We start from the raw sequence: 25,694 nt of genomic DNA on the forward strand, positions 1-25,694 counted from the left end.
CTACTAGGGTACCATCGGCATCCCTCAGCTTGAGCGAGGGAACTGCATCAGCCGTGGGCATGTGTGAGCACAGCCTGGGGGTCAGGAGTGAGAGAAGCAGCAGACGCGAGCTGCTCCCGGAACGTCTGACTCTTCTTCAGTGCCCACGCACCCAACCCAGCTCTTCTAGCATGATAGGCAGGCCCCAGGAGCAAGGCAATCCCCGGGAAGAGGGGCACGTAGCTGAGGGAATTACTGCTCAACAAAGGTACTGCCAAGTGGCTGGATGAAATCCAGGCGAAGAAAGGAGGGGAGGGGGCATGTGGGTGGAGAGGTGTGAGCAGGAGTGCACAAGTGGGTGGTTAAGGAGTGATGCCCGCAGGAGGCTGCCCCTGAAAGGGAACAAGGGAAAGGGTGAGCTCACTGCCATAAGCCCAGGCCTTGGGGCCGTGGGCTGGGGTTGACCTCAGAACCCTTGGGAACCCCTGTGGGGCTCAAGAGCTTCTGAGCTTTCTCCACAGAATGCTTCCCCGAGACACAGGACCCCAGACACAGTCCTGACTCCGCTCCCCCAAGAGGGCGGCCTTGGTGCCACAGCCCTTATGGTGGCTGATCTGTTCCCACCTCATGAAGGCAATGGCTCAGGATAAATTTCTTCTTTGATTCTCTCCCAACCTCCTCCTTTCTCTGCTAAAGGGGCTTGTAAAAGCCTCTGCTGCCAAATATGAAAAACTTGTATTAATTTAAACAGCTTCAAGCTCGATTAAGCAATAAAATGAATGTCTAAATACCTGGGAATTCTCTGAAGCCTGGGCTGGAGCCTGCGGCAGCAGCCCAGGCCAGAGGGTTCGAGAGGCAAGTGGAGAGCCTTGTGGGTGACAGGACACCCCTTAAGTAGACAGAGGTGGCTTGGCCATGTGGAGAGAAGGCAGCAGGGAGAAAAAGAAGGGGCAGGACCAGGGAGGCAAGGCCTGGGCCTCTCCCTATCCTTGAACACCCTCTTCAACACCCTACTTAATTAAGGCTTACAGTTAACCCTTTGAGTGGAAATGTAAGTTCAACACTGCTGGGGTACGGGTGTGACCCAGAAGCAGATAGGAAGAGTTTATTAGAGCTAGATAACAAAGATACTCTATAGGGCCATTCCAAGGTGACTCTGCAGGTGGGTACATAGGTCCCCCATTTCTGGACCTCTTATCTTTCACCATGTTAGCAGCCAAGTGTCCTTTCCTGAAACTGACGGCTGCCCTGCTTGGGCACAAGACCTCCCTCCAGTTCCGAGAAGCCTGTGGTGGGCCAAGTGATTGTGACAAGAAGCTTGAGGGCCACCTGTATCATTCCTCTCGGGGCTGGACTGCTAGGATGGAGGCAAAAACCTTAGAGGTGGGTTGATGAAGCACCTGGGGAGTCTAATCATCCTCACTCTGGACAGTGCCCACACTTAGATCTCACCCTGCCTAGCAAACCCCACAACCCACACCTCCCCTCGGAGGCCACCAACCAGATGCCGGCCTCCCAAGGGCTCGTACTAGTGGGAGACTCTGGCGACTAGTAGCCATGCCTGGGGTCAGCGCTGTCAACTCTCTTGGACGGTGAGTGCGGCCTTCACACGTACCCAGCCTCTCCCTGCCTATAATCCATATGCTAAGTTGGGCTTGACAGGTCCCTGGGCCCAGCCAGCAGCTGAGGAAAGAAGTCTCTAGCCTTGGGCACTGCCCTCCTGCTGAATCCATCTGGGGTTAGAAAGGGAGATAAAGCTGTAGCCTAGGGGTTTCCGCTTTCCCTTTTATAATGGCTGCTGCAAATACTGTAATTTCTCAAAGGCACTCAGGGGAAGGTGGGCTGGGCTCAGCGAAAGGATGGGGCTACTTTGGAGTCTCTTGGCCTGTGACCTCTCTAGTCAAGCCCTGTGGTGTGTCTATCCTTCTGGGTACACAGAATTCAATGTGAAGACCAAAGTCTTAACCCTTCTCTAGTTCTGGGAGAGTTTCATGGTCAGCAAGCAGAGGGTTAAGCATGGTGCTCCCAGGCTGGTATGTGTTCATCACGGTTCTCTTAGATTGACTGTGGGGGATTTGTGCCTTGACAATAACATTTTGTGGGCCAATGTCTGTGTATGCTCTACTTCTCTGATCATCTTTAAGACTTATGTTCTTGATGTTTTCTCCTCCCTCTCTTTTTTTAACAGATTATTTATTTGAGAGGGGGAGAGAGAGAGAGAGAGAGAGAGAGAGAGGAAGTGTGTGTGTGTGTGTGTTGTGTGTGTGAATGGAGGTGGGGCAGAGTGAGAGGGAGAGAGAATCCTCAAGCAGACTCCCCACAGAGTGGGAAGCCTGACTTGATCCCATTTAACACACTGAGCCACCCAGACACTGATATTTTCTCTTAACTGAAAAAAATACATATAAACACATACTCCTATAGAGATACACAGATACAGTTGATTCTTGTTATTCGTGATAGTCTATAAAGTTACCACGAACAATGAACCAGCGCTCCCGGGGGAAACACAGGATCAGGTTCCTGCAAGACTCTGGTCAAGATTTACCAATACATAACCACCTTCTGTGCACGTTTTTGCTTAAAGACACCTTATTTAGTATATACTAATGATTTGTTACCATTGAACTCACAGCCAACAGCACTAGAACTCGTGCCCGAATGAAGCTTCTCTAACACGTGTATTTTCTCCCTAAGGCCCACTGCAGCCTTCCTGTACTTTGGAGGACCAGACAGCACTTCAACACTCTGCCGGGGGGCCATTTTATTTTATTTTATTTATTTATTTATTTTTAAATTTATTTGACAGACAGAGATAAGAAGCAGGCAGAGAGAGAGGAAGGAAAGCAGGCTGTCTGCCAAGCAGAGAGCCCGACGCGGGGCTCGATCCCAGGACCCTGGGATCACGACCCGAGCCGAAAGCAGAGGCTTTAACCCACTGAGCCACCCAGGCGCCCCCGGGGGGCCATTTTAAACTGCAAAATCACCAGGAAAAAGCACACATCAGAAAAAGGGGGAAACGCGGCTCTACGGAGACAATGGACAAGACACCTGTTGCTGGGATGAGAGCCGAAACAAGAATGGGAGCACCGCCGTCTGTGACCTCGGCTGGGAGCACGCTCACCTGGACACTCAAAGTGTTCGCCGCTCGGATGACCAAACACTCCGAGTACTGATCTGGGGCTACAAGTACATTCCAGTAAGTGAAGTAAGTGAACTTGCAAATATGGAATTGTATATAATGAGGACTGACTAGACAGAGACCCACGGAAAGCTCTTTCCTACCAGTTTGCCTCAAACTGAAAACAGGAGTGAGGAGAGGCTCCTTCTGGTCAGACACAGGAAACCTCTTCTGGGTCCTTTCTGCCTGTTGTCAGCATTAATGAGACCCACCGCTCACTGAGTGTTGTGTGAACTGCAGAGTGCTGTTCAGTGTCACACTGCCTGTCTCCTCAGAAGCACAGAGTGTTTCACGGAGAGATGTGGACACAACAGCTTCCCTTGGGAGGCCTCCAATGACGGCAGGGGACACCAGGGAGCTCATGCCTTGGCTGACTATCAGGGACTGCCCCAATGTCTGATTTGTGTGTGGGTCTTTGGTGTGTGCACGTGTGAGCTGATGTGGCCTTGAGGGCACCACAGAACGTGTGTATACGTGGACACAAGCAGTGTCAGTGGGGAACCAATGGGAGCCTCTTCTCTTCCTTCCCCTCCTCAATGTTCACACTGACACTAAGGCCTAGGAAAGCAGGGCTGAGGGGAGGAGAAGGCCTCCTGAGAGACTACGACAGGGGCCACAGCATTCCACTGGGGAGCACCTGGGGGAGTGTGAAATAGCAGGCAGCCTAGATGCCTTGAGGTCAGACCCGCTGCCCCCTCCTCGCACCCCGGCGGGCCTGGCCAGCTGCCAGCACCTCTTGCCCTCTGCCTGAGGCCGACAGAGTGGGTGGGGATTCTGAGGTCTGAACTAGGCCCTATGAGCTGAGCTCTTCCAGCTTCAACACCACCCTTCTGTTAAGGCTTCCCTAATCCAGCCATGTGAATCCCTCTGACACCTGTGGGCTACCCGACACTTCAGCACTGAGGGGACAGCACATAGCACAGAAGTTCTGAGCGCAGACTGTGGAGCTAGACTGCATCGGTTTAAACCCACCTACCAACTGCATGACCTTCGCCAAGTCACTTATCTTTTCTGTGTCTCTGCTGTAAGACTGGCATTGCAATATTGCCTATCTCAAAGGGTTTGTTCCGATTAAATGAGGTAATATAAAGATATTAAGCACTTACAAGAGTACTGGATGCATAAATGTTTCATCATCGTCATCGACTTTTTACTTTGTAGTAGGAGGAGCGGTTATTTCACTTCCAAATGTCTTTAATTGTCCAGCTAGACTGTCAGCAACAAGGGGAACAAAGCTTGTTCTATACTCTGAATCTTCCCCAGAGCTGGGTGTACCGACTGGGCAGGGAGGTGGCAGGAAGACTATCGGTCTTGGAGTTAGACAGACCTGGGTTCAAATCCTAGCTCTGCCTGTGAATTTTTGGGAAGAGATGACCTCTTTTCTCTCCTAGCCAGTTTCCTTCTCCATAGAATGAGAAGCGGGTCCTATGTACTAAAAGAAGTAACATAACTGCTTTCTCTTCCCTTCATCTGCTACTGGCCAGTAGCAACCCTGCTCAGGCTAGCCCCGTCCCTTTAGCTCTCCCCATATCCAGCAAAGCTTTGGGCTTCTTAAACCCTGGTAGCCTCATACAAAATACAAAATGGAGGGAAGACAAGTGGGAAGAGCTAATGTGTGACTGTCCTCAAACCCAGCTGCACAAGCAGATGCCTTCCTGCTCAGTGGTGGGGGGGTCTTTCTCCACCATAGGGCCAAAGTTGGGGGGGGTGCAGCCCAGCCAGCCGTGGTTGGAGAGGAGCCAGACACACTGGACTTGGCCTGTCGGGGGGCTGGGGCAGCCAGCGGGCCCTGCCGCCTCGCAGTGGGACACGTCCTCCTGCTCCCAAGCACATTAATGTGCCACTAATGAAATTGTTCTGGCTTATTTACCAAATTAATACAAACGGCACAGGCTGTTAATTTGCATGTCTCCTAATTACTGAGGAAGAGCTCCCATGCCCAGGCAACGTACACCTCAGTGCCCGCCCAGACGGGCTGCGGTCTCAGCCTTCCCAGTCATGGGTGGGTGAGGAAGGGGAGAAGGGAAAGGAGGAAAGGGGAGAAGCGGAACACCCCTAGCTTGCTCTCTGTGGCTGGGAACACATGAGGGAGGGAAGGTGTGGTGGCCATGAATCCGTTTCCCTGCCTGTGGTCCTTTCCTTAGTGGCTGGAGCGCCTTGGCCCCCAGAAATATACTTGGTCCCTGTCCTGCTCCCCTCCATGAATGCTCCTTCTTTCCCGTGTCTGGATTCTGTCTGACTTCTTAACTTAGGAACTGTTTCAGTCAGGCAGGCGGTGGGGTCTGAGTCTTCCTCTCTCAGCGGTGTGGCACATTCTGGGCCTGGGGGACAGTGCGGGGCTGGAACAGTGCAGGGGGTCACAGGAAGGGATGTGGAAGTCAGGCAGGGGGTGAGGGCCTTACAGATACCACTCCTCTCCCTCAACTTGTTCTGGCCCTTCCCAGCCAATCGGCCTCAGATTCTGAAATCTTATGTAAAGTGTGTGTGTGAAGGAGAGAGAGGTGAGAAGAGAGAGAGAGGGAGGAGGGGGAGAGAGGGAGGGGGAGAGAGAGAGATCAGCTAAAAGGTCACCATAAAACCACAGAAGAAAGTCTGACGGCCCTGGGGGTTCATTTAGCTGCCCTACCTCTCCTGATCCAGGAACCAGATTGGATGCCTGCTCTTTCCAAGCCTGGGGCAAAGCTGGAAAGACATAGGTCCTCCTGCAGCCTTCTTTGGGTCTTGGAGAGAGGCCGGCCAGGGGAGGGAGAAGGCAAGCTTGACTAAGGCAGCCGGTGCTGCCCCGCCCCCCACTCCAACCAACACTCAGGACAAAGAAACTTTGAAATGTGGAACACAGCGGAACACATGGCAGGGGGCTGCAGGCTCTGCGAGGTGACTGAGGGCAGCGAGGGCAGCCAAAGGAGGTACAGCACAAGAGGGGATTTACTGGCAATGGGGGAGGGCAGGGAGAGCCTACACATAGGTACCCACCTTCCCTTTTTCTGTGTGTCAAGAGGATGGAGAACAGGTTCCATCTCCACCAAGCGCCCTGCCCCAGCTCTGGGCACAGTGCCTGAGGCAGCACAGGAAACACTGCGTGAAGCCAGCCTCTGAGGTTGGGAGGCTGTGGGATGCCTGGGGAAAACAGCCCAGAGGATGCTCCCTCCCGCTGGGGAGGCACCGCCTCAGGCAGGACAGGTGAAACAGCACAGGCCACCCCTGCCCCGGGGCACCTGGAAATGAAGACTTACAGTGCTGGGGAGGGGAGTGGTGGGGGAACAGTCCGCCAGTTCCTCCAGCAGGTGGGGAGAAGACTGCTCTGCGCTACTCTGGGGAGGCGACCTCGGGGAGCCCTAATGACAGGGCCCCCCCGACGCTTCTATCCTTTCCACTTGCTTTCTGGCCACAGGCCCGCTTGAAATATCTCCAGAGCCATCAGCAACAAGTATGAGGCAGAAGCCTGGAACTGGGAACAACAGGAAAGCCTGGATGGGAAAAAGCCACTGAGGAGCAAAGAAAAAGCCAATAAAAAGCCATGGACTGGAGCTATGATTTGGGCTGGGGGTGTGTGTGTGGGGGGTCACATCCCCTCCAGGCTCAGTTTCTTCATGTACAGATGAGAGCAGAACCAGGGTTTTAAGTCCCTCAAGCTCTGAAGTAGCTGAGGTTAGAGCTGGGGCTAGTGGTGTGGACCTGTAGGACTAGGGACTGAGGAAAGAGGGGACTACGGGTAACACGGGAGAAGGGCAAGCCGGGAGGCCCCACGAGGACCCTCCAGCCCTGTGGCGAACTCGCAGAGGGGGCTCAAAGGCACTCCAGCCCCTGCCTCCCCCGGGCCTCCCACTGGAGCTCTCTGCCAGAATGTGAGCCGTGATCCAGGGCAACCGGACTACCACTGGGACCCCTTGCTGCTACACAGAGGCAACCATGTCGCCACGGAGCTGGGCTCACCACTGGAAGGTGCTGCCACAGCCAGAGCTGTGAACTCGAAGAGACACCTCCCCTTAATATAGTAGCAGCTTACCACAGCCACCGTGTCTCCTGCACTCGCAGGCACGCGCAGACACACCAGCGTCTCTCAGAGACGATGAACAGGAACGGGATGCAATTAATAATGTAAGGCCCCGGGAGGTGGCGAGGCAGTGGCCGTGAGATGCCTCCCAGGCCTCATTATCGGCAGCTGCCAGCGGGGAGCGGGCGGCAGAGCGAGCAGGCAGCCAGGGAGCTCTTCCCCGGGCCCCACAGCGCCTGGGCTCCTCACCCTTAGCACCTCCACACCAGATGACTCTTTCAAGCCCAGCCCACAGCGCCAACTGCTCTCCAGAAAACCTCCGCTCTGACATCCGTGCGCTGGCCCAAGCCAAAGCCCTAGGAATACCTGGAAATCAGGCCCGGGCTGGCACAGTGGCAAGACGGGCCGAGAAGCTCCTGGGAATGGACGGGAGGCCTGAGCCCCAAACAAGATGGCCCAGCTAGAAGCTCTGGGTTTCTCTCTCTCTCTCTCTCCTCCAATACCTCAGGGGTGTGTGGTGGGATGATGGGGTAGGAGTGCGGGGCGCAGGGCAGTTCCTGGTCCCGCCTGAGGCGGAGAGGCCGCAGCCAAGGCGATCAGGCTCGTCAGAGTCTGCCGGGAAATGCAAACCTGCTGACTCCAGGCCTTTGCAAGCGGTAACACAGTTTATAAACTGACGCAAGCTGTTCCTTTGGTGCAGACAATGAAGGAAGGAGGTTTTCATCTTCCCAAGAAAACCCAGCGCTAAAGGCTGGAGGAGATTTAACCCTCTCTTCCCTGAGGTTCATGCAGGGAACGAAGCTGAATCAGGAGGCCCTCATTCTGCGCCCCGTCCAGGGCACCATGGGTGGCACCCGTTGCCACAGGTCACCTGATCCTGAGGCAAGCTCTGGAATTCCTTCGGAGAGTGGGGCGCACCTGAATGGCCCAGCCCTCCCACGCTCCCTGGCTGGAGAAAGGAAGTTGCCAGCCCAAAAAAGCAGGCCAGGCTGCTTTCATCAGAGGCCCCCAGACAGCATTCTTTGTCCTGAAGCTTGGCTTGGGCCACAGAGGTAGCCACAGTGGCATTCTCCAAAGCCCAACCAGAATATCCCTGGCTTGGGCACTGAGCTAGCAGCCAGAAGACAGCTGGCCTCTTGTCAGGACAGATCAGTGTGTGTGTGACCTGTGGAATAAGAGCACGTGGTTATCAAATGTCTAACCTGCTCTGAAAGTACCCGAATGGTGTTCCATCAGGTTAAGTTTAAGTGCCAGTTCCTCATTTGCAAGCGCCTATATCTCCCTGAGCCTGGTGCAGGCGCACTCTGCTCTGCTGACCCCAATCATCAGGCTTCTTTACCAAAGCTGCTGAGGGTTTCCACACCTCGCCTTCAAAAAGTCCTTATGTTACCATTCATAATTACTACTTTCCTTTCCACCCTGGAGAAAAAGAAAGGAACCCAGCTCTAGATCACACCCTCTTTTGCTTCCTCGGGCACCTCTCAGTCACCTCTCTTCTACCATCACTATTTCAATTCCCTTTCCTGTCGGCGTCTGCCTCTTTGCTTGAGTATCTCACCCATCCTAGAAAACTGTGCCTTGATCTCATGTCCACCCAGCTGACGTCATTCTCCTTGCCCAGAGGATTCTGCTCACCTCCCTTTTCCTTCCCCACCCAACGTGGCGGCTCACCACTGTCTACACTCCAATGTAACTACCACCTCAAAGTCACTCAGGACCTCATAATTGTCACTTTAACAATTTCTTCTCACATTTCATTGTTTTTTACTTTTTGAATGATCTGACAGGGCTAAGAACTCCTTGTCCATCTCAAAGTTTCTTTTTTAGGCCTCTGTGGTTCCCAACCATGGTTTCTTCTCCTTGCTCTTAGTTTCAGTTGTAAATTCTTACCCACCAACATGCTCCCTGAGTATGGACATTCGCCAGGGGGCCATTTTTAGCCGTGCAGTGCCTGGTTTCCACCGCTTCGGAATTATAGGACACCATGACTTCTATTTCCAGTCCAGCCCTCCCTTCAGAATTCACCTCCACCTGACCAATTACAAATGGAACGCGTCCAATCGTGAGTCTACTATCTTCACTCTAAAACCTGGTCCTCCATCCGCCCGCCTTTCTTGTCCCAGTTGGTAGCAGGAGAAGCAGCCTCGCTCCCTTACATTCACAATCAACCTCCAGGTCACGCTAATCCTACCTCAGAGGAATTCTTCCCCTCTTCTCTATCCTTACTGCCACTCTTTGGGTTCAGATCCTACCCGAGGGCAGCAGTCCCCTTCTCTGCTCTCCCTGCCATCAGCCTTGTGTCCTCCTAATGGCCCTTCCACAGTGCTGTGGTGTGGCTTGTCACAGACAGTGCAGCACAGTAGCTGGGCCGGGGAGCCAGACCGTCTGGGGCTAAGCTTTGCACAACTCCTTACTAGCTGTGAGACCTCGGGTGACTGAATGAACCTCTCCAGTTACAGGTTTTTCCTCTTCGTCAAACGGGCATAATAATGGTGCCTGCTTCGAAGGTTTTTATTGAAGAACAAACGAACTAACTCCAGTTAAACACTCAAGAGTTTGGTATATAGTAAATGCTCAATGACTGCTGTTATGTAACAAAAAACCCCCAAAGCTGATCACTTCTTCTGTTGCTGAAACCCCTTCCTTGTTCTCTGAGAAAGTTCAAATTCCTTAGCACAGCAAGGTACAAGCTTCTTCTTCTTCTTTTTTAAAGATTTTATTTATTTATTTGACAGAGATCACAAGTAGGCAGAGAGGCAGGCACAGAGAGGGAGAAACAGACTTCCCACCGAGCAGAGAGCCCGATGTGAGACTCGATCCCAGGACCCTGAGATCATGACCGGAGCCGAAGGCAGATGCTCAACCAACTGAGCCACCCAGGCACCCCAAGGTATAAGCTTCTTATGACTGGATTCTTACTAGTCTCACCTTCTACCATTTTGGCCCTCATTATTTTGCTCTAGTCATGCCGAACTAACTCTAGCTCCAGACATAATGCACTGTTCCAGGCCTCTGCACACACTATTCCCTGCAGCTAGGATGCTCCTCCTAATACTGTACCTGTAACTCCTACCCAATGCATTAAGATTCTGCACAGATGGGATTTCACTCAAACCATTTCATTATTTTCTTAGTAATGCTTTTCCCCATAGCACTTTGCTCACACCACTACTAATTACAGTTTGTAACGGGCATTTATTAATGGTATCTTATTACTGCCACATGGTAGGCATTCAGTCAACAGATGATAAAAGGTCAAAGGTCCTGGCTTCTCCAGATCTCTGGCAGTCAACTTAGAGAAGGAAAGTTCCTGGGACAGAAAACTGTTTTTGGGGAAATCTGGGGGGCATCAGACCGGCTGGAGAAGGACTGTTTTGAGAAGGTCTCTAAGGGGTCAGGGCTGGCCCACAGCTAGCCCTGTTGGAGCAGGTCTGCTCACAGGAGCCCAGAGGGGCAGAAACTGGCCTTGGTCAGTGCAGCCAGTCCTGATGACTCAGAGGCTCCCAGACGTCACGAGCAGAAGGGGCTGTTTCGCACTTGGCTTTGCCTGTACTGAATATAACTGGAGTGAGGATGGATTCCTCTATTTACCCAGGCATGAGCACAAGCAGCAGCTGTGTATGCCTCCCTCTGGTCTCCTACACATCCACCACTCCTGGCCACCATCCCTGAGCAAGGAAGGGGTGAACAGCAAAAGCAGACATGAGAGAGCCAGAGGAAGAGCTGTGAGGACAGGACGGGAACCTGGACCCCGTTTGCTAAGTCCTCCAAGCCAAGGTGGGGCAGATGTCCCGGTTAGGCCTTGGTCACCTGAGGGAACATCTGAGCACAGGGCTGAGAAACCTTCAGCCACAAGTCCCTTGCCAGTGTGGGCAGGTCTCAGGCCCTCAAGGAAATCTTCGAGGAAAGGCAACTGCTGCTCTGGGGCTTGGCCAGGCTCAGTCACTTCAATGTTCTCAGAACTGGGCTGTCGCCATGGGGGCTACTCAAAAGCTGTCAGGTTGTGGCAAAGGATGTCCTATGCTGGGGGGAAAGGGGCACTGAGTTCCTTCTTATTCGCCATCTCCCAGTCTCTTAGAAATAGGAACACAGACACCAATCCCTCTTGCAGGCCAGAGAAAGGGCACCAGAGAGAAAAGGACTTGGAACAGATAAAAATCCTATACTTGCAGCTACGGACCAGCCAGTTTACTTAATTACACTGAATATAAGAAATAGCAACCAATTTCAACACAAAAACATGGAATACCCATTCCTCCTGATTAACGTTCAGATCAGCAGCATGAAGGCACAGCTGAAGGCACCAAGAGGATGAGAGGGGCCGCTCTTCTCATCCGGCTAAGAAAGTCCCATCTCCTCTGGGCTCCTCTTATGAAGCCCCCTGCTCCTGTGTTCACCCATATCCTTCCTGGAAATGCAGCTGCCTTCAACTGCCAACAGGAAGCCTGGCGTGGGTCCGCTGTCCTCGGCAGGCCGTGCCCTCCAGCCCCCAGGGCAGGCCACGCAGAGGGCGGCCAGCAGCCCTGTGCTCCACATCTCTGGACGGGCCAGAGAGAGGGCCCCCTTCTCTCCTCTCGCCACGCCCACGGGCTGCTCTCTTAGGCCCAGGGGAGAGGAAGTTCGGGCCTCTTCAGAGCCTCTGTTTCATGCACTCTCCCCAACTCTATTTCAACACAGTAAGGAAAACAAAAACTCCTCTAAGGTGATCCAGTCTTCACGCTCAGCAGCGCCAGCGGGCAAGGGCTGGCGTGGTTTGACCCTGCTGTTACACGGGCAGACCTGATCCTTGCTCGCTCTGACCTGGAGGGCCCGCGCTCTCTCTGGCCTGTCTATAATACAAAGAAAAGCCTCTCGGTAAAAGCCACCCATAATAAGGCCACTATATAAATGTCCTGAGCATGTACAGCCCAGATTGGGAGATGTGCATCACGCCAGAGGCCAGACAGCCTGGTCAGTGAGCCTGGCCTCTGCTCTCTTCTGTGGGCTGAGGCTGGTTTCCTCATTGCTCATTTCTTATTGCTAATGACAATTAAAATATGGCACCGCTCGTCCTGCTGGAGTGGAGCTCTCACACCCCAGAAGCCCCCCTAAACCCCGCCCTTTCTGCAGCCGGCCCCAGCCATCTCTGTCCAGGGAAAGGCTAGGAGCAATGGCTCCTAGCCTCCACTGCTTTTCCACACTGGGACCAGATTCCTTCTTAGTCCCCGTCTTTACCCACTCCCCCAGGGCACGGGCTCCTGATGCCGTTCTGGGCCTTGTGGTTACCTCCGGAAAGGACTCAACGCCGCCCGAGTGAGAGCAGAGATAAGAGAGGACAAAGTACAAGTGGCAGGAAAGGACAATAGACAGGATGGGTCGGCAGCTCGGTTGTTGACACGACTCTGTCCACCCTCCTGACAGAAGTCAAGGTGCCATGAATCACAATTACTCCTCTCACTCCCATTTCAACCAAACATCCCAAATAATATTCAGCTTAATGAGGCCCTGGGAGCTAGTGGGTAGTCTCCCAACCCTACTCTTTGCTTAGGATGGTTTCGCCCTGTTCTCAGGAGGTAGAGTAGCTGGCCTGTGTTCCCCTAAATGGGGCCAGGGTGACCTCATTTGCCTTGCCCTGCCTCCCAATTTGGTTGTAGGAAGCCAAATTCCGCTGACACCTGCTCTCCACTCTTATGTGGGGAGTGCTACCCCCAATGTAGGTGTGTTCTGCAATGAAGACAGGAAATGCAGATGCTCAGCGTGTTTGGCTAAGATTTCTGGAAGTCACAATTAAGCTTTTAAGGACAATTCCTTTGATTTTGGAGGAAGCACGGTGAGCCCGACCCTTGCCTGAGCCTTGCCGCCTGCTTAAGGCTCCTCTGACAGAAGACGGCTTGGTGGCAACAACTGCTGTCGTGCGGCTTCTCCCATGGGAAACTTTCTGCCAGTGTCCTTGCAAAGAAGCTTGGAGACTCCTACACGCTCAGTGTAAACATCACTTAAGCAATTTTATTTTTAAAAAAATATTTATTTATTTGAGAGAGAGAGAGGGTGAGAGAGAGCGAATGCACATGCACGTGCGGTGACGAGGGGCAGAGGGAGAGAATCAGAAAATCCAAGCAGACTCCCCACTGAGCCTGAGTCTGATGAATCTGATGCCAGGCTCGCTCCCAGAACCCTGAGCTCAGGCCCTGGGCTGAAGTTAAGAGTCGGACATGCGACCGACAGAGCCATGCGGGGGTGCCTGATTTCTGTGAATGCCATTTGAGGATGCCTGAGCTGCTGCCCGGAGTCAGTGGGCAGGGAAATGGACAGTGGCAGGTCAGAAGCAACACAAGAAAAGGGGGGGCCAGCACCATCCTCTATCTTAGGCAGGTGCTCACAGGGATGCTGTAGGGAGGATGGAAAGAACGAGAAGTGCTGTGAGGACAGACCCAGCACCACGCACCTTCTCAAAGTATACCATGCGCCCCTTCTTGCCAACCTCATTTCCTCTACCCCCCCCCAGCCACCGGCACGCTGATCTGCTTGCTCAGTGAGCTGCCAGACCCCGCATCTCAGCTCTAAAAGCCAGATGCCCCGCAGCCCCTGAGCTTTGCCAAGGGAGGCACAGACGTGCAGAGCACACTAAGGGAGATGTCGGGTCATTTACCAGTAAGGGAATGCTAAGGCAAACCCCCCTTTCAGGAAGTTTCTGCCCAGGAGTTCTGAGAGGTGTGTGTGAAGATGTTTGCAAGGGGCAACTCCCCCACACCACTTTTGTCTTCCGGGAAGCCTTTCCCGACAACCCCATCTTTAGTGCTTATGTTATGTCCTGAATCAACTTGACTGTTCTTGTTAATTCATTAGCTTTTATGTTACGCCCTCCAAATGAGGCTGTTTCCGGTTTCTTTCCCTTAGTCCCCACATTGTAGGCCCAAGCATCAGGATTCTAGGCAGTGCTAGAAGGTGCTTGCTGGAGGGGGCTCCTGGGAGAGACTGTGCTTGCTGGGGCTCTCTTGTTTCTGGGTGGTTCCTTCTACACAGCTATATTCCTGGTTGCTGCCCAGAGCTTCCCGAACAAAGACGGCTTCCAAGTCCAGGCAAGCAGCAGAAAATGCAGGTTACGGTTATGATAGAGTACAATGTACCCTGAAAGGGGAGATCACTGTGATTCGGCCTTGCATCTCTGCAAAGATACAGCAGGGCTGGAGAAGGACCAGGGATGCCCAGTTGAGCTGATTAAAGAGATGGGAACAATTTATCATATGGTTTCACTTATTTGTGGAGCATAACAAATAGCATGGAGGACAAGGGGAGATGCAGAGGAGAAGGGAGTTGAGGTAAACTGGAAGGGGAGGTGAACCATGAGAGACTATGGACTCTGAAAAACAATCTGAGGGTTTTGAAGGGTCGGGGGGTGGGAGGTTGGGGGATCCAGGTGGTGGGTATTGGAGAGGGCACGGATTGCATGGAGCACTAAGTGTGGTGCAAAAATAATGAATACTGTTACGCTGAAAAAATAAAAAATTAAAAAAAAATAAATATGAAAAAAAAAAAGAAGGCAAATTCCTTCTACCAAGAAATAATCGCCCATTAAAAAAAAAAAAAAAAAAAGAGATGGGAACATCCAGAAATGATTAGGATTCTTCAAAATGGAAAGACAAACACTGAAGGAGCTGAAATGTATAAAAATCATTAAGGACGTGTAACAAGACCTAGGACTTACTGTAATCAACCAACCAAGAAATAGCTATTTGGCATCTACTAAGTAAAAAAGCACTGCATCAGGCATTGCAATAGATGCAAATGGGCAAAAAAACAAAAACAAAACAAAACAAAAACCTTCTGTCTTCAAAAAGCTTAACATTGGGGCACCCAGGTGGCTCAGTGGGTTAAGCCTCTGCCTTTGGCTTGGGTCATGGTCTCAGGGTCCTGATGCGAGCCCCGCATCGGGCCCTCTGCTCAGCAGGGAGCCTGCTTCCCACCCATCCCCTGCCTCCTTGTGACCTCCCTCTCTGTCAAATAAATGAATAAAATCTTAAAAAAAAAACTTAAGATTAAGTTGAGAAGACATGATGAAGCCACATTTGTCGCTAGTGATAAAATGCCACGTAAAACACAGGACCACGGACTGGTAGTACAGACAGCAGGTGCTGGAGGGGTTCATGGGAGACCGCCGACCCTGAGGGCTAGAAAGTCCAGGGAGGGGCTGGCTGGGACACCACAGGTGGGGCCGAGTAAACACGCTCTAGCATATGGAATGACTTGGGTCATGCTTTCGAAAGAACATGTGACTGGTAGGGTCAAAGCAGGCATGAGGTAGAATTTTAGGATGAAAAGGGAGGCCGAGGTCAGTGGAGGTGCAAGTAGAGACTGAGGGGGGGGGTGACAGAGAAAGCAGAGGCCAGGAAGACTTGTGTGTGGCTCAGAAGAACTCAGGAGGGTGACCCTGAGGGACAGGGTGATGGGACAGTTCAGAGCCCAGACCCATCCTCCACCCCTCCCTTCTTTCTTTGGGGGGTGTAAGCAGGAGAGAGGGGGCAGGGAGAGGCAGAGGGAGAGGGAAAGCATCTCAGGCAGACTGCACTGAGCGTGGAGCCCACTGCAGGGCTCGATCACAGGACTTCGAGACCATGCCCCAAGCCGAAATGAAGAGTCACATACTCAACTGCTGAGCCACCCAGGCGCCCCAGACCCTTCTTAATACAGATCTGGGACAGATGGATCAGGGGGTGGGTTCCGTACATTCTGAGGAAGGCAGGAAGGATGGAAACCTAAACAAGATGCCCGGAAGTCCTGTTACAGTGACAGTGGCTGGGAGGCAGGAATGAGAATGAACAGAAAGGTGCAGCATAGCTTGTTCACGGATCATACTGACAGGAGTGAGAATGCAAAGAGGGGAGGAGACAAGGGACTCAAAGGAGGAGAAAAGCCTTTACCAGGCTTGGTCTGTTAGCATGAGTTTCACTTGTTCCCTGTGTAACAGATGGGCTAGGCTTCTTGTGCCTGGTCCTACCTTCATCTGCCTGCCTCAGTTCCGACACTTCCTTCTGATCTGGAGGGCCGCATCAGTCAGCAGACTGCATGATGGTTACCAGGGAGAACTCTGGAGCCAGACTAACTGGTTTCAGATTTGGCCTCTGCTGTTTAGTAACCCGGGTGGGTTCTTAAGTCTACGGTTCGGTTTCAAACTTTAACACAGGAGCAATAAAACTAACTACCCCCCTAAGAAAAATGTGAGGTTCCAATGAGTTGTTATACGTGAAACTCTCAGAACAATGTCTGACATGTCATAAGCACTCAATATCCTGCTTGCGCTTCTTACCAGGTTCAGGGTTGACCAGGAGAGCAGAAATGTATGGGGAGTGCGCCTAGGTCACAGACTGACCAAACTCTGCTTGGCCATTGGCCAATGTACAGTCCGGTTTGCCTGGGCCCAGACTTGGCAGTGCACAAGGCCTGTGCGAATTCTAGAACCACCAGGGCGCCTTCCTTCGAGAGGAAGGGGTCCGAACTGGAGGAGCTGAGCCCTAGTCTGGTGCCCCGGCAGATATCACCTGACCAGCCTGGCCTGAGCTCTGGCAGCTGCCCTGTTCGGCTGAACAACAGAGCTTCCATACCAAGAGGGAAATGTGGATTTGCTTCTCTAGTCTCATGTCCTACCACTCCTCACCCCTCTTACACCAACGATGTGGACTCGCGGATTCAGGAAGACAGAGCTAGGTGCTCCCTGAACAGGTACTGAAATGTCAAGTCACAATCCAGTTTTTCCTTCTTAGCATCCTTTTAGCCCAGGTGTCGGTGTGGCCAGGTGAAGACGGCCTCACTGGGCACACAGCTGCGATTTAGCTGAAATTTTTGATGGGACTTCTGAGAGCATTTGACACCAGGGGTTTTTCCCCTTTCTTCTGGTGTCCTGACCGGAGGGCGGGTGTGAGTGGGTGGAGCTCCAAGGGCACCCTGGACCACGAGGATGGAATCCATGTGTGCTAAGAGCTATGCAGAAAGATGAAGGGACTTCTACCTCTGTTGACACCAAGAATCACTGTACTGGATCAGGACTATCTCTGGACTTTTTTTCATGAGAAAAAAGTAAACTTTATTTTTTATTTTTTAACTTTTAAAAAAGATTTATTTGACAGAGAGAGAGCATAAGCAGGGGGAGGAGCAGAGGGAGAGGGAGAAGCAGGCTCCTCGCTGAGCAGGGAGTGTGACATGGGGCTCGATCCCAGGACCCCGTGATCATGACCTGAGCCGAAGGCAGATGCTTAACCACTGAGCTACCCAGGTGCCCCGAGAAAGAAGCAAACTTTAATCTTGCTTAAGCAATTGCTGTTTCTGAACTATATTAGCAATTGAATGTAATTTCTAACTGATGTATTAGTGTCTCTCCCTGCAAAGCACGTCCTTCTACCCTTGGTCTAGCTGATGCCTACTCATCCTTAAAAACTTGGCCTAAGCAGTATTGCCTCTGGGAAGCCTTCTTTCCCGCCCTCTTTGTTGTGCTCCAAGGGAATTCTGGGAGTCCCAGAGCAAGTATCACTGTGCTCTGGCTCTTGATGAGCTCTTGAGCCTGCCAGCCAACGCCTTGATGGCAGAAAACATCGTTACAAAGTACTACATTTTGGTGGTCCTAACTCCTAGTATGGCACCTGACACACAGTTGAAGGTCAGTACGTGTTTGTTAAATGAACTGAATGAAAAGAAAACCCACATGCCAATCACTGGCACTTATCCACTGATCTGTCTTCACTTTTAAGCATGTTTGATCCAAACAACATGAAAAGAAGATAATCTCAGAGAAACACGGCCTTTCTTTTATCACCGGTCCCGACACAGTCCCTGGCACACAGTATCTGGGGCAGAGGCCCACTCTGAGAACCCGCGGCGCTATGGCTATCTCCTTCTAGTTACTGCCCTGAACACGAGCTCTGTCAGACAGCCAGGCTAGGAATGGGGTGGATCATGGACGCTCTGGGCAAGAAGGTTCTGTGGTTCCCACTTCCACATCTGAAAGGAAGACCAGCAGCTCCTCACTATATGGGAGGAGGAAGGGAATTAACATTTACGGAATACCTGCTGTGTACCACACAATGAATGAGGTTCTCTGACAGACAAGCAGGTAGCCTTTTTGTGATGGGGTTGTTTTTAGTCTCAGTTTACTGATAAGGAAACAGAGGCTCAGAGAGGCTAAAGATCTTATCCAAGTTCATCTGGTAAGTAGAGGAGACAGAATTTGAACACAGTCCTGCCTAAATGTGGAGCCTGGCTCTTGTCACTACCCAGTGGGCAGAACGACTTGCTGACGTCCAGGGGAATCACACTCCTAGGTGTCTTAAGAGTTTTCTGAAACTCTCACCCAGGGTGTGGGAGGCCCTTAGGGGCTGGGAGTGGGGACAAAGGAATGCCGACCAAGGCCAGGAAGTGGACCTGTGGAAAGTCATTGTTCTTCCTGCTGGCCCTGGCCGCTCTACTTGTGGGCCAAGAAGTGATACGTGTCAGTATAAAGGAAGAAAGCCATCAAGAAAGCCTTGATTCCCCTCCGCACAGATTAGCCTGAGCTCGTTTTCCCAATGATCCCACACTGAGTACTCCAGTTAGCAGTGTTCAGGGCTCATTACCCTCTGGGACTCGTTGCAGCTACTCTCCCTTGGCTGCTCAGCATGAGCCCGGCCCTGGGAACTCATAGTCACCTCCTGGTCTGCCTGGGAGAGGTGCAGGCTGCAAGCCCTCCCCTCGGGCCCGCATTGGGAGGTGGTCAGGCAGAGCCATGCCCTCGTCATGAGCTCAGTAGGTTGCAGTGCGAATGCCACAGAGGGGCTCCTGTAGATCCCTGTGGTGGCAACACCTGCCACACTGAGCTGATAAGGACAAGTGACACTGCGGTCCACAGATGTGCCTGGGGAAGCCCCGGGGGTGAAAGTGAAGGTGAACAGGTGAGCCAAACCCAGCGCACACGCTGCTTCCCAGCCCCAGCCGGATCTGCCTTTCTAATCCTTTGACCAAAACAAAAATCCTTTCCGCTGCCCCACTGAAAACTAAGTTTATAATTGAAAAGCCCAGAGAATTTATTGCTGTGGAGATGAGGAAATTTAAAACTCATAACCACCCTGCAGGCCAATAGATCAGGCAGATATCCATCCTATTAGGATTACTCTACACTGCAGATATCCATCATATTAAGCTAAATGGTTAAGGAAAAGCCTTTCCCCACATCACAGAGATGCTGGATGGTTTTCTGCTCACCTTTCTGAGTACATTCATCAGCCCACTTTTGTTTCTTCTGTTGAAAGCGGCCTCAGAATTACAAAGTGCTGCATGGCAGCGGAAGTTTTAAATTAAGCATTCATGGGCGTAGGTGAGCTTGGGAAATGATGGTGGGTCGGGAGGCAGGCAGGCAAGATTTAGTGGCTCGTGTGTGGGGGGAAAGCTGAGGCTCATCAACAAGTCTGGATCCAGCCAGGGACGGAGGAGCCAGGGAGCCAGGGAGAAGAGAGGGCTGGGGAGGAGGAATTTAAAAGCTCTCTGGTCAAAGGGCCAGACGTGCTGCATGACAAAATGAAAATTATTGGAGACTTTGAACCACTGCAACATACCAACCTCTGTGCAAGGCCTAAATAGCTCTGGGCAGAATGACGTATGTGTGAGGTGGGGACCTGGGGAGGGCGGTCAGCCAGGTGCTTGTGCCGCCCCCTCACCTCCCTTGGGGCACTTATAGGCCCCCGACTCCCCCTCCTGCAGCTAGTTCTGGGTTCCCAGGCACTTACCCCAGGCATAGGACAGCAGAGATGGTAGGTACTAAGATAGCTTGTCTTGGGGTCACCTTAGGGCAGAAGTCCTTTCCTGCCTAGCCTGGTCTGCCTTTGGTGAAATTCCCTGTCTTGCTGCCCTGAGAGGGCTGTGGACAAGGCCCCAAGGCCAAGAGTCTGCCGAGTGCTGAACAAGGCCGCTTGTGTTCATGCTGCTGTTGCTCCCACGACTGGCCACTGCATGGGGTCACTCACTCAGCCCTGGAAAGGAGGCCTAGGGGACTGCAGATGACTTATTGACGGCAGCCTTAATGGTGATCACTGGTGCAGAGAAGAGGGGCAGCAGCAGGCCCAGCTCTCTGGGGGGTCACCCTCTGTACCAGGCATTCCCATTACCGTGGTTTATTTTATTTTTTTGCAGAGCAGTTCCTGTGCGTGGGTAATAAAGCTGTGACTGCCGTGCTCCACACGCCTGGGGTTGGGGGAGAGCCACACTTGCTCAAGTAGGGCAGTGTGGGGCAAGGGGGCCCAAGCAGGGGACTGACTACCTCAGGCACCCCCACACCCTGAGGAGCAATGTCAGAGAATTCTTCCGGAGTCTGAAAGGCCCTTTGAGGACCACCAGCAGCAGCGGTGTCAGCAAGGGGCTACTCCGAAACTTGGGCTTCTCCCTAGTGTCCCTTTCATCCAGGATCCCCGCCCTCTGCTTGCTGATTTTACAGCCCCCACCCCCCCCCGCAAAAACACCTCATTTTTCTCAGCTGCTATGGTCCACACTCCTGCTCCTAGGCTGACCTCTTTCCCTCACCATCCAGACATCCCACTTCTATCTTCTGAACAATTTTCCGTTCCAGTCTTCTAGCTAGTGGGAGAAAAATATTATCTTCCAAAGTGACTGGCCTCCTGTGACATTTCTCTTTGACACCTGCAAGTCATTCAGACCTCTGATGGGAGGGCAGGCAAAGGGGAGAGAATTAGTGGGCATGGCCACAGCCAGGGGTGGGTGACAGGAGAGTTCCTCACCTAAGAGCCAGCAGCCTGGGGCAATGGGAGTGCTGGAGTGGCTGAGAGAGAGGGTCTTCGGGAAGGTTCAGGTACAGCCTTGTATGGGATAAAAGAGGCTTTAGGGAGAGCAAAGAGAAGCAGCTGGCTGGCTTCCAGCCAAGATACAGGGTGACAGAGATTCTCGCAGCCCCAAATGGTTTACAAACACAGAACCTTTGCCAACACTTGTCCCTGTCAATTTGAAAGCCTTAAAACCTCATAATTGCTGCTCTAATGAGACCTTCTAAAGAGACCCTTCTCTACCAGTTGTCTACAACACACCAGGCCATCTGGCCATGCCCTACTCAAAATACATCTGCAAAATTTTAAATCAAATCCATTTTATTTATGCTCTATTCTCTACCAATCGATCTGAGAGAACCACGTGTATGTGTGAGGCCTGCACTGTCCATACAGCAGCCATGAGCTCTAAACTGCAAGTTCCTAACGGGCAGGGGCTGGGATTGCTATCGGCACGGTATTTTCTTGGCTGTGATTCTCCTGCCCCAGGAGGCCTATCACTGCAACACTGAAATCCCAGGGGAAATGATTTTCAGGGCACAAAATTGGGTGGAACATAAGACTGGCATTCTAGACACAGCCCATCAGGCCAGGCTTTGGACAAGGAGATGGATTTCGTCTGATTTCCCTTGACGGACGAGTTGTGTTCAGCAAACAGCCCGGCATGCGGCTGTCACTCTGATGCCGAGCTCTGACAGGCATCGACCAGGCTGCATCGTGAGCACGCAGACACCCACGCAGGCCTCACCCGAATACCCGGCTCGGGAAGCAGTTTTGTCTGGGGCCAGGCTACTGATTCTCCCCTCGCTGGACACTGTCCAAAGGAGGCTCCACAGACGGCGAACAGGAGATCGGATGGAGCCTCCTCAACGTACCTATTCCTGGGTGGGAAGACAAGCTGTGGCAATGGAGTGAGAAAGGGGAGGAGGGCCAGATCCAGCCCTGAGAGACAGGCTGCTGGGAAGAGGGCCTATCTGGGGTACTGGGACTAGCAGAGAGGGGCACTGGGCAAAGGCTGGCATAAACAGCCTGCCCTCCGTGAGCCTGGGCAGAAGGGGCGCTGGCTGTTCTCACCTTGCTCCGCCCCTGCCAAGCAGCTCTCCTGTGCCCGATGCTGCCCTTGGAAAGCCCAAGGGGATTCCAGAACATGCTATCCGAACCAAAGGTCATCATGGTCATCCCCAACACAGATGGATGTCCTCCTCACACCTCTGGGAGATGATTAGCTTCTACCAAAATATCCCATCCCAGGGAGTGCTCTGCTTTAAGAAGAGTCCATTCTGCTTTAGAAAATCCTCTTTCGGGGCACCTGGGTGGCTCAGTGGGTTAAGCCTCTGTCTTCAGCTCAGGTCATGATCTCAGGGTCCTGGGATCGAGCCCCACATCGGGCTTTCTGCTCAGCGGTAGCCTGCTTCCCCCTTTCTCTCTGCTTCTCTGCCTACTTGTGATCTCTATTTCTGGGTCATATAAATAAATAAAATCTTAAAAAAAAAATCCTCTTTCAAGTTGAAACCCACCTACCTATACTTCCTCCTGTTGGTTTAAGTTTTGTAGTATGGAGCAATTTGGAACAAATCTGATCCCCTTTTCTTATTTACCCGGGAAATACAGTTCTCTGAACCCAAACTCCTCTTAGCTCTAAGAACTGCTTTGAGGATTACATGAGAAAAGACACATTTATGAGCGACTAACATGGTGCTTAGCAATTCTACAAAAAATGCCTGTTCCCCTGCCTGCCTCGTGAGACAACCATTCATATTTACTGTCCTCTCTTTCCATCTTCCATGACTCCTTGAACCTGGATCCCACATACTGTACCATCCAGTCCTTTCCCGGGAATGCTCTCTATTAAGAACTCTCTAGACATGCAAAGCTCAGAGCTGAACACAACATCCCAGATGCTGCTTAAGCAAAGCAGAATAATTGTCTCCTTCGATCTACACTATTTCTGTATTAATTCAATTTTCATCAGTCACTTCACACTGTTGTTAGTGTACACTTTGTAGTAAACAAAACCCCCTGGGGTAATTTTCAAATAAATTGCCATCAAGCTAGGTCACCTTCATCTTGTAATTGTGTGATTTTTTTTGAACTTAAACACAGGACTTGGCATTTGTCACAACTGGCAAATTATATTTCACGTTTTAAGTTGCAGCCCATCTCTCTTCATATTTGTAAGAAATTTTGAACCTTGATTTTCTGTTCTAACAGAAAACAGTCTTGTTCATCTCAAATGTGATAAGCATGCTTTCTGGGCCTCTGCCCAAGTTTTAGAAAGGGCAGACAGACCCACGGGCAGAAACTTAAACTTGTCCCGGGGTTCCAAGATGCCAATGTGTAAGGATCTGGTGAGTGCTTTCAAGAAGATAAACCCTAAGGTGGGAGTCCGTGGGGAGCTCCTGAGGTAGGGCACAACCAGAGAAGGACGGGCTCTGTATTCTACCCTCTGGAAACCCAGACCCTTTTCCCTGCTTATTTACTGGATGCAAGGCTTCTAGAAAAGTAAGGATACTGCCATTTACATGAACTCGTAGATGGATATGGGGGTAAGAGTCTATGTTAAAAATGGAGACCAGACAGAGAAGGACTTAGAGATATCTAGGAAATGACTTCCTTCTTCCTCTGCCCAGGAGGGCTGACTTGGCTCTGTCCTCTCCCAGAGCCCCTCATCTCAGCAGCTCTGCCTATCTTCTTGGAACAATGGTTCTCTCAAGTAATTATAGAAACTCTCTGGGGAAGGCTGGCTGGGTCACAGGTAGATGGCTGTGGGAATGCAGAGTAGGATCTTGGCAGTAGCACAGAAAGTGGATTTGCGGGCGACGTGAAAAATGGAAGAGGGATTTGGGCCCAAAGACCAGGGGAAAATGGTGTGACGGAGGACCAAGAAAAAAAATCAGCTAGGAACCTGAAGCCAAAGTGGGCTTTCTTTATAGACTGCTCTGATGGCAAAGCCCCTGGACATCCCAAGGGCATGTGGGACTTGTTAGGGGTCCAACCCCCCAGATTTTACATAGTAGTAAGGTCTTGTGTGTGGAAGGTTTGACACCAGTGATCTCCCTGATACAGCACAGTGACTGAATTGCTCAAGCCAGTGAAGGCAAAACTTACAGAAGCTTTCTTTCCTTGGTGTGAGAGTGTAGGCTCTAGGGGCAAGGGTTGTTTGGGGAAGGGGTTCAGCAGGGGAATGATTAGGTGTGGAGACTCTTCAGGACCTGCTGGGTCACAATGACTCAATCTGTCTATAAATGATATATAAATGGAGGTAAGGTCACCAGAAAACAGTGGTTTTTGCAGAAATTCTTTATCCCCATAGGGATATTCAAACAAGAATTTTCCACATGCCAAAAAGAAAATAGAGAAAGAAGAGGGTAAACTGGGTAAACATCTCCTTCTGTTAATTCCCCTTACACACACACACACACACACACACACACACACACACACACACGCATGCACCTGGCTCAGCCCCTTTATAAAAACTGAATGGGACGTTGGTCCTTGAGGCCACTTGCCTGGGGCAGAGGGTGTCCCTTAGTTCTTGCTACAGTATGCACTGCTCCCTGGGAAACCTTTCCTCTTCACATCCCCACCAGAGACCTGCTGCTCTGAGACCTCACCATTCTCTCCCTTCCTCCACCTTGAGCTCTCTGGACGCTGTCTTCTCCTAACTGTACTTACTAATAATATCCTCGTTTCACAAGGAAGAGACTGAAGGTTAAAGAGGTTCAGTGCCGTCAGGTCTAAGGCCACACAGCCAGTGAGCGACAGACCGAAATGGAAAAGCTAGTCCAATTCCCAAGTCCCCAGTGCTAAGCATCCCGCCATCCTGCCGCACAGACAGGTCATTACATGTGAAGCCCCTGAAGTCTTCCACTCTCATCCATAAGTCAAGAGGTGGTGGGGCGGTTGGAACCACCATGGGCCCTAGAGGAGAGAGAAGGAAGAGGGGAAGTGCCGGGCCCTGTGTCAGGGTGGCACCTAACAAGAGAGTGGTCCTCCTCGGGAGGCCCTGTGAGAACTAAAACAAACGGGGCAGCTGGGGGGGTGGGGTGGTGGGGTGGTGGGTGTGAGTGAGGGTGGGGGGATAAAAGCAGGGGGTAGCCGGGCCTTGTTCTTTTATCCAGAGTGGAAAGAGGAAACCTTCTGGGGGTCAGGACAGAACAACAGATCAATCACCGAGCTCTCCGAAGTACTTTAGTTAAAAGACCTGGATGGAAAGGGAAGAATGATCAATCCTGGGGGTTGAAACGATGGCTGGATTGGCTCCTCTTGTGGTAGCCAAAAAAAGGACTGGAGAGGGAGCAGATCTTCAGGGGTAAAGGAAGGTCCAGGCCCCACATCTACTCCCAGGAATGCCTACAGGGCCAAGATCTCTGAGGTTGCTTCTAAGCTCCGAAAGGCTAAGCAATCCTGCTCAGCTTCCCTGTAGGGGTTCTCTGGGAGACGGAAAGACAGACACCCGTGCGAACTGCTGGAAGGAGGTTCTGCAAACCAGAGAAAGGATTCCCCACTACAGGCAAGTGAGCAGCCCTAAGCCCGTGGGGTGGAGGCAGCTCCCAGCGGAGTGATGACTCGCCTATGCGGAGAACGGATGCTTGCAGCTGGACGGCCCACATACCCTCCAAATCACCGGAGAACCTGACACTCCCCCTCTCCTAACAGCTCTCTGCTCTCCTGCGCCCAAAACAAAAATTGGTCCTGGCAGCTCTCCCCTGAAGCCATGCGGTGGGCCAGGCCACCCCCTGAAGCAGTTTTCCAAGGCAACACC

At 51.9% G+C, this 25,694-nt stretch overlaps 1 protein-coding gene across 1 annotated transcript in view; it reads right to left on the minus strand.

The window, feature by feature from the left end:
• LOC111152030 (staphylococcal nuclease and tudor domain containing 1) overlaps window positions 1–25,694 on the minus strand; it is a 413,353-nt gene that overhangs the window by 16,999 nt on the left and 370,660 nt on the right. The gene's annotated exons all lie outside the window — the stretch shown is intronic.

Source organism: Enhydra lutris, unplaced genomic scaffold, assembly GCF_002288905.1.
Source record: "Enhydra lutris kenyoni isolate GAN:26980312 unplaced genomic scaffold, ASM228890v2 scaffoldscaffold27, whole genome shotgun sequence".
NCBI lineage: Eukaryota > Metazoa > Chordata > Mammalia > Carnivora > Mustelidae > Enhydra > Enhydra lutris.